The following is a 9,960-nucleotide window of genomic DNA, read 5'->3' as shown; positions in this document are numbered from 1 at the left end:
AGTTTGGTATAAGTTCTCTGGACCAGTTTGGTATAAGTTCTCTGGACCAGTTTGGTATAAGTTCTCTGGACCAGTTTGGTATAAGGTCTCTGGACCTGTTTGGTATAAGTTCTTGTCCTTTTGACAGATAAGCTATAAAATAATCAAAGGTTTCCAGATACTTCCTTTACAGATAGCAGAGGAGAGACACCTAACAATACATCCACTATATAACATTAAAACACTGAAGGAGCTGCCCGGGAACAGAAAACCAACAAAATAATAACGTACTTGTTATTTACTTTATTACCAGCATGACCATCTGTGACAACAAGACAATAATAGAATTCTGACATTCACAACAATCTTCTCTGATCCCTCTCAGAACAAAACAAAAATCAAGATATATAAGTCAGTTTTAAAATAAACGTCTTGTCCTTAGTTTGCCTTTCTTAACCAAATTCACAGTACAGTACTCTTGAGCAGCATTTTCTTGGATGAAGCCGTCACTGAACACACATGTCTGGTCCTTTTATCAACAGCAAATGTTGCCGACTATCTCACCGATGTGTAAAGATTCCCACCTCAGGACAAAACATGTAAGGCTTGGTACGGTTTGGACCCCTTTAACATAAAGGACAAAACATGAAGGGTTTAATACGGTTTGGACCCCTGTAACATAAAAGACAAAACATGTAAGGTTTGGTACGGTTTGGACCCCTGTAACATAAAGGACAAAACATGAAAGGTTTGGTACAGTTTGGACCCCTGTAACATAAAGGACAAAACATGTAAGGTTTGGTACGGTTTGGACCCCTGTAACATAAAGGACAAAACATGTAAGGTTTGGTACGGTTTGGACCCCTGTAACATAAAGGACAAAACATGAAGGGTTTGGTACGGTTTGGACCCCTGTAACATAAAGGACAAAACATGAAGGGTTTGGTACGGTTTGGACCCCTGTAACATAAAGGACAAAACATGAAGGGTTTGGTACGGTTTGGACCCCTGTAACATAAAAGACAAAACATGTAAGGTTTGGTACGGTTTGGACCACTGTAACATAAAGGACAAAACATGAAGGGTTTGGTACGGTTTGGACCCCTGTAACATAAAGGACAAAACATGAAGGGTTTGGTACGGTTTGTTCCCCTATAACATAAAGGGCAAAACATGAAGGGTTTGGTACGGTTTGGACCCCTGTAACATAAAGGACAAAACATGTAAGGTTTGGTCGGTTTGGACCTCTGTAATGGTACGGGTTTATGTTCCCCTATAACATAAAGGGCAAAACACGAAGGGTTTGGTACGGTTTGGATCCCTGTAACATGAAGGACAAAACATGTAAGGTTTGGTACGGTTTGGACCTCTGTAACACAAAGGACAAATCATGAAGGATTTGGTACGGTTTGTTCGCCTGTAACATAAAGGACAAAACATGTAAGGCTTGGTACGGTTTGGACCTCTGTAATATAAAGGACAAATCATGTAAGGTTTGGTACGTTTTGGACCTCTGTAACATAAAGGACAAAACATGTAAGGTTTGGTACGTTTGGACCCCTGTAACATAAAGGACAAAACATGTAAGGTTTGGTTTTGGACCTCTGTATATACAAAGGTTTTTGGACCCCATGTAATATATAGGACAAAACATTAAGGGTTTTGTATGGTTTGGACCCCCTGTAATATAAAGGACAAAACATGTAAGGTTTGGTACGTTTTGGACCCCTGTAACATAAAGGACAAAACATTTAAGGTTTGGTACGGTTTGGACCCCTGTAACACAAAGGACAAAACATGTCAGGTTTGGTATGGTTTGGACCTCTGTAACACAAAGGACAAAACATTTAAGGTTTGGTACGGTTTGGACCCCTGTAACACAAAGGACAAAACATGAAAGGTTTGGTACGGTTTGGACCACTGTAACATACAGGACAAATCATGAAGGATTTGGTACGGTTTGGACCCCTGTAACATAAAGGACAAAACATGAAGGGTTTGGTACGGTTTGGACCCCTGTAACATAAAGGACAAAACATGAAGGGTTTGGTACGGTTTGGACCCCTGTAACATAAAGGACAAAACATGAAGGGTTTGGTACGGTTTGGACCCCTGTAACATAAAGGACAAAACATGAAGGGTTTGGTACGGTTTGGACCCCTGTAACATAAAGGACAAAACATGTAAGGTTTGGTACAGTTTGGATCCCTGTAACACAAAGGACAAAACATGTAAGGTTTGGTACGGTTTGGACCTCTGTAACACAAAGGACAAAACATGAAGGGTTTGGTATGGTTTGGACCCCTGTAATATAAAGGACAAAACATGTAAGGTTTGGTATGTTTTGGACCCCTGTAACATAAAGGACAAAACATTTAAGGTTTGGTACGGTTTGAACCCCTGTAACACAAAAGGACAAAACATGTAAGGTTTGGTACGGTTTGGACCTCTGTAACACAAAGGACAAATCATTTAAGGTTTGGTACGGTTTGGACCCCTGTAATATAAAGGACAAAACATGTAAGGTTTGGTACGGTTTGGACCCCTGTAACATAAAGGACAAAACATGTAAGGTTTGGTACGGTTTGGACCCCTGTAATATTAAAGGGCAAAACATGAAGGGTTTGGTACGGTTTGGACCCCTGTAACATAAAGGACAAAACATGAAGGGTTTGATACGGTTTGTTCCCCTATAACATAAAGGGAAAACATGTAAGGTTTGGTACGTTTTGGACCCCTGTAACATAAAAGACAAAACATGAAGGGTTTGATACGGTTTGTTCCCCTATAACATAAAGGGAAAACATGTAAGGTTTGGTACGTTTTGGACCCCTGTAACATAAAAGACAAAACATGTAAGGTTTCGTACGGTTTGGACCTCTGTAACACAAAGGACAAAACATGTAAGGTTTCGTACGGTTTGGACCTCTGTAATATAAAGGGCAAAACATGAAGGGTTTGGTACGGTTTGGACCACTGTAACATAAAGGGAAAACATGTAAGGTTTGGTACGTTTGGGACCCCTGTAACATAAAAGACAAAACATGTAAGGTTTGGTACGGTTTGGACCCCTGTAACATAAAGGACAAAACATGAAGGGTTTGGTACGGTTTGGACCTCTGTAACATAAAAGACAAAACATGTAAGGTTTGGTACGGTTTGGACCCCTGTAACATAAAGGACAAAACATGAAGGGTTTGGTACGGTTTGGACCTCTGTAACATAAAAGACAAAACATGTAAGGTTTGGTACAGTTTGGACCCCTGTAACATAAAGAACAAAACATGAAGGGTTTGGTACGGTTTGGACCTCTGTAACATAAAAGACAAAACATGTAAGGTTTTGGTACAGTTTGGACCCCTGTAACATAAAGAACAAAACATGAAGGGTTTGGTATGGTTTGGACCTCTGTAACATAAAAGACAAAAACATGTAAGGTTTGGTACAGTTTGGACCCCTGTAACATAAAGAACAAAACATGAAGGGTTTGGTACAGTTTGGATCCCTGTAACATGAAGGACAAAACATGTAAGGTTTGGTACGTTTTGGACCTCTGTAATATAAAGGACAAAACATGAAGGATTTGGTACAGTTTGGACCCCTGTAACATAAAGGACAAAACATGAAGGGTTTGGTACAGTTTTGAACCTCTGTAACATAAAGGACAAAACATTAAGGGTTTGGTACGGTTTGGACCCCTGTAACATAAAGGACAAAACATGAAGGGTTTGGTACGGTTTGTATGTAAGGTTTGTACGTTTTGGACCTCTGTAACAATAAAGGGCAAATCATGTAAGGTTTGGTACGTTTTGGACCTCTGTAATATAAAGGACAAATCATGTAAGGTTTGGTACGTTTTGGACCTCTGTAACATAAAGGGCAAATCATGTAGAGTGTAAAGTCTTCCCCAACACATTCCATTTAATCTCATGAAATGAACCTATCTGGTCCCAGATTCATAAACATTCCTTTATATAAGAATTTTTGCTTCTGTAATGCTTTCCTATAAAGAATATTAAATGAAGGAATGTTTGTGAAACTGGCACTTGGATTCCCTGGTGATGATCACTAATCTTCAAAAGACCCTCACGTTCTGTGTATATGATATATACATACCTCGTTATCGCGGAGACCCTCACTTTCTGTGCTATATGATATATACATACCTCGTTACCCTTGTGACCCTCACTTTCTGTGTATTATGATATATACATACTCGTTACCCTGGTGACCCTCACTTTCTGTGTATAGGATATATACATACCTCGTTACCCTGATGACCCTCACTTTCTGTGTATTATGATATATACATACCTCGTTACCCTGGTGAACCTCACTTTCTGTGTATATGATATATACAAACCTCGTTATCCTGGTGACCCTCACTTTCTCTGTTATATGATATATACATACCTGATGACCCTGGTAAACACCTTCTCCTTGGAGATCTCCGACAGACCCTCACTTCCTGTGTTATATGATATATACATACCTGGTGACACTGGTAAACACCTTCTCCTTGGAGATCTCCACCAGACCCTCACTTCCTGTGTTATATGATATATACATACCTGGTGACCCTGGTAATTACCTTCTCCTTGGAGATCTCCACCAGACCCTCACTTTCTGTGTTATATGATATATACTTACCTGGTGACACTGGTAAACACCTTCTCCTTGGAGATCTCCACCAGACCCTCACTTTGTGTCATATGATATATTACATACCTGGTGACACTGGTAAACACCTTCTCCTTGGAGATCTCCACCAGACCCTCACTTTGTGTTATATGATATATACATACCTGGTGACCCTGGTAAACACCTTTTCCTTGGAGATCTCCACCGGACCCTCACTTTCTGTGTTATGAGCCTCGGTCTCCAGATAGATATCAAAACACATCATCAAACGCTGCATTTGATTGGACAGAATCTGGTCATGTGACTTTTCTTTCATAAGTTCCTGATAATGCAAGTTCACCTCTTCTTCCATTGCCTGAAAATAAATTTGAAGTTAAGATAGTGCAGCCTTAAGATAATGTCAGCCACAAGATAATGTCAGCTGCAAGATAATGTCTTGTCAAACTCTCAATATATTGTCACAAGATAATGTCAGCCTTAAGATAATGTCAGCCTTATTCTTGTCAAACACTCAATATATGTCAAAGAACCTCTGGATTACCACAAATTGTTGGTGAATCATTCTTGTTGAACCATCCATATCATGTCTAAACCTCTGGATACACAAATTGTTGTAATCATTTCATTTAACACTCAATTAATAGTCTAAAACCCTCTGGAAACAATCAAGGGAATGTATTATCATTCTTGTCAACACTTCCAATATATGTCTAAACCTCTGGGCTCTGTATACACAAATGTATGTAATCATTCTTTGTCAACGACTACAATAATGTCTAAACCTCTAGGATACACAAATGTTGTAATCATTCTTGTCACACTCAATATAATGTCAAAACCTCTGAGTACACAACTTGTGTTTATCATTCTGTCAACACTCATATATATGTCTAAAACCTCTGGATACAACAATTTTGGTAATCATTCTTGTCAACACTCATATAAGTCTAAACCCTCTGGATACACAGATTGTTGTTATCATTCTTGTCAACACTCAATATCTGTCTAAACCTCTGGATACACAAATATTGTTATCATTCTTGTCAACACGTCAATATATGTCTAAACCCTCTGGATACAAACAATTGTTGTAATCATCTTGTTAACCACATCAATATATGTCTAACATCCTCTGGAATACACAAATGTTGTAATCATTCTTGTTAACACTCAATGATATGTCGGGAGCGAACCTCTGGGAAGACACAAATGTTATCATTCTTGTCAGACACTCTACTATATTTCTAATACCTACTGGATCGCAGATACAACATATGTAATCATTCTTGTTAACACTCAATATATGTCTAAACCTCTGGAAACACAAATGTTATCATTCTTGTCAACACTCAATATATGTCTAAACCTCTGGATACACAAATGTTGTAATCATTCTTGTTAACACTCAATATATGTCTAAACCTCTGGATACACAAATGTTGTAATCATTCTTGTTAACACTCAATATATGTCTAAACCTCTGGATACACAAATGTTGTAATCATTCATTGTTAACCACACTTGGGGTGTATCATGTCAATCGCCACCATCATTTATATGGTTCTAAACCTCTGGAAACACAAATGTTGTAATCATTCTTGTTAACACTCAATATATGATCTTAAACCTCTGGATACACAAAATGTTGTAATCATTGTCTTGTTAACACTCAATATATGTCTAAACCTCTCTGAAATCACAAATGTTTATCCATCTTGTCAACACCTGCAATATATGTCTAAACCTCTGGATACCACAAATGTTGTAATCATTCTTGTACGACTCATATATGTCTAAAACCCTCAATTTTGTAATCATATGTCTAAACCTCTGGATACACAAATGTTGTAATCATTCTTGTTAACACTCAATATATGTCTAAACCTCTGGATACACAAATGTTGTAATCATTCTTGTTAACACTCAATATATGTCTAAACCTCTGGAAACACAAATGTTGTAATCATTCTTGTTAACACTCAATATATGTCTAAACCTCTGGATTACACAAATGTTGTACAATCATTCTTGTTCAACACTCAATATATGTCTAAACCTCTGGATACACAAATGGTATCCCGTTAGTTATCATTCTTGTTAACACTCAATATATGTCGTTAAACCTCTGGATACACAAATGTTGTTATCATTCTTGTTAACACTCAATATATGTCTAAACCTCTGGATACACAAATGTTGTTATCATTCTTGTTAACACTCAATATATGTCTAAACCTCTGGATACACAAATGTTGTTATCATTCTTGTTAACACTCAATATATGTCTAAACCTCTGGATACACAAATGTTTGTTATCATTCTTGGTTAAACACTCAATACTATATGTCTAAACTCTCTGGATACACAAATGTTGTTATTCTTCTTGACGAACACTACAATATATGTCTAAACCTTAACTGGATACACAAATGTTGTTATAATTCTTGTAAACACTCAATATATGTCTAAACCTCTGGATACACAAATGTTGTTATCATTCTTGTCAACACTCAATATATGTCTAAACCTCTGGATACACAAATGTTGTTATCATTCTTGTCAACACTCAATATATGTCTAAACCTCTGGATACACAAATGTTGTTATCATTCTTGTCAAAACTCAATATATGTCTAAACCTCTGGATACAAAAATTGTTATTCAGTTTGTTAACAATCATTCTTGTAAACACGAAATCAACATGTTCACACTCAATATATGTCTAAAACCTCTGGATACACAAATGTTGTTTAATCATTCTTGTTAACACCTCAATATATGTTCTAAACCTCTTGGATACACAAATGGGTGTTCTCATTCATTGTTAACTACTCAATATATGTCTCTAAACCTCTGGATACACAAATGTTGTAATCATTCTTGTTAACACTCAATATATGTCTAAACCTCTGGAAACACAAATGTTGTAATCATTCTTGTTAACACTCAATATATGTCTAAACCTCTGGATACACAAATGTTGTAATCATTCTTGTTAACACTCAATATATGTCTAAACCTCTGGAAACACAAATGTTATCATTCTTGTCAACAGCTCATTCTTGTCTACAACCACTCAATATATCTAGTTAAGCGACACAAATATGTCTAAACCTCTGGATACACAAATGTTGTTATCATTCTTGTTAACACTCAATATATGTCTAAACCTCTGGATACACAAATGTTGTTATCATTCTTGTCAACACTCAATATATGTCTAAACCTCTGGATACACAAATGTTGTTATCATTCTTGTTAACACTCAATATATGTCCTAACCTATTGGATAAACAAATGTTGTGTATTCATTCTTGTTAAACACTCGGAATATAGTGTCTTAAACCCTCTGAGTACACAAATGTTGTTAAACAAACGTTGACAACTGACTCAATAATAATTTCTAAAACTCTGGATACACAATTGTTGGTATCATCGTTGTTAACACTCAAAAAATGTCATAAACCTCTGGACTACAGCAAGATGTTAGTAAATCAAGTCTTGTTCACACTCAAATATATGTCTAAACCTCCTGATACACCAATGTTATCATTCTTGTCAACACTGCAATATATGTCTAAACTCTGGATGACACAAATGTTGTAAACATTCTTGACAACACTCAATTATAAGTCTAAACCTCTGGATACACAATTGTTGTATATCATTGTTGTTAACACTCAAAAATATGTCAAAACCTTGGGATACACAAATGTTGTTATCATCCTTGTCAACACTCAATATAAGTTCTAAACGTCTGGATCACAATAGTTGTAATCATAGAACTTGATAACATCAATATAATGTCTAAACTCTTGTATACACAAATGTTGATATCAATTCATGTCAACACTCTAATATATGTCTTAACCTCTGGATACACAAAGGTTGTTATCATTCTTGTCAACACTCAAGATATGTCCTTAACCTCTGGATACACACATGATTGTTATCATTCTTGTCATCATTCAAATATATGTCTACAAGCCACTCTGATGACACTAATGTTTGTATCATTCTCGGACAAACACTCAATATCTGTCCTAAACCACTGAAACACAAATGTTGTTATCATTCCTATGTCAACAATCAATATCAGTCTAAACCTATGGATACACAATTATTGTAATCATTTTTGTTAAACTACTCAATTTAAGTCCTAAACCTCTGGGATACACAAATGTTGAAGTTATCATTCTTGTCAACACACCTAATATCTGTGTTTACTTTTGGATATACAAATGTTGTTAATCATTCTTGTCAACACTCATATATGTCCAAACCTATGATACAAAAATATTGTTCTCATCTTGTCAACACTCAATATATAGTCTAGCAACCTCTAGGTATTACACAAATTTGTATATCATTCTTGTTAACACTCAAGTATATGTCTAAACACCTCTGGATACACAAATTTTGTTTAATCATTCTCGTCAACACTCAATATATGTCTAAACCTCTGGCTACACAATTGTAGTAATAGCATATTCTTGTAAACACTCAATATATGTCTTAAACGTCAGGATACCCAAATGTTGGTAATCAACTATTGTTAACACACAATAATATGTCTAAACCTCTGTAACCACAAATGTTGTTATCCATACTTGTCAACACACCAAGTATCTCGTCTAAACCTATGGTATACACACATATGTAGTAATCATTCTTGTTAACACATCAAAAATGTCTAAAACCTCTGGATACTCAAATATAGTAAATCATTCTTGTATAACACTCAATAAATGTCAAAACCAACAGAAACACAAAAGTTTGTAAACAATCTTGTTAACACCTCAATATATGTCTAAACTACGCCTACACCTCAGGAAACCAAATGTTAGTAATCATTCTAGTAACAACACTCAATATCTGTCCTAAACCTCATGATAGCACAAATTTTGTAATCCATTACATGATTAACACTCCCTCAATAATATGTCGCTAAACCTCTGAAACACAAATGTTTATGAATCTTGTCAACCACTCTATATATGCCTAAAAACGCTTTGATACAAAAAATATATGTAATCATTCTTGGTTAACACCTACAATATATAGTACTAAACCTATGGATACAGCAAATGTTGTTTATCAGTCTTTGGTTAACACTCAATAGATGTCTAAACTCTGGATACACAAAATGTTGTTATCGATCTCGTCATCCCTATATATATGTTTAAACCTCTGGATACACAAATGTTGATAACATGTCTTTTAACCCTCAATATATGTCTAAACCTCTTGGATACACAAATGTTGTAAAATCATTCATGTACACTCAATATATGTCTAAACTCGTGGATAAACAAAGTTGTTATCATTCTTGACTCAACA

At 36.0% G+C, this 9,960-nt stretch overlaps 1 long non-coding RNA gene across 1 annotated transcript; it reads right to left on the bottom strand.

Annotated features, from left to right (window-relative positions):
* Positions 1–262: 262 nt before the first annotated feature.
* On the bottom strand, positions 263–5,050 carry LOC138332380 (uncharacterized). The gene is made up of 2 exons (XR_011209825.1): positions 4,785–5,050; positions 263–603 (listed from the first exon to the last, which is right to left on the bottom strand). It is a non-coding gene; the product is annotated as an uncharacterized lncRNA (long non-coding RNA).
* Positions 5,051–9,960: the final 4,910 nt, after the last annotated feature.

This window comes from Argopecten irradians, chromosome 9 (genome assembly GCF_041381155.1).
Source record: "Argopecten irradians isolate NY chromosome 9, Ai_NY, whole genome shotgun sequence".
NCBI lineage: Eukaryota > Metazoa > Mollusca > Bivalvia > Pectinida > Pectinidae > Argopecten > Argopecten irradians.
This window is presented reverse-complemented; position numbering and strand designations above follow the sequence as displayed.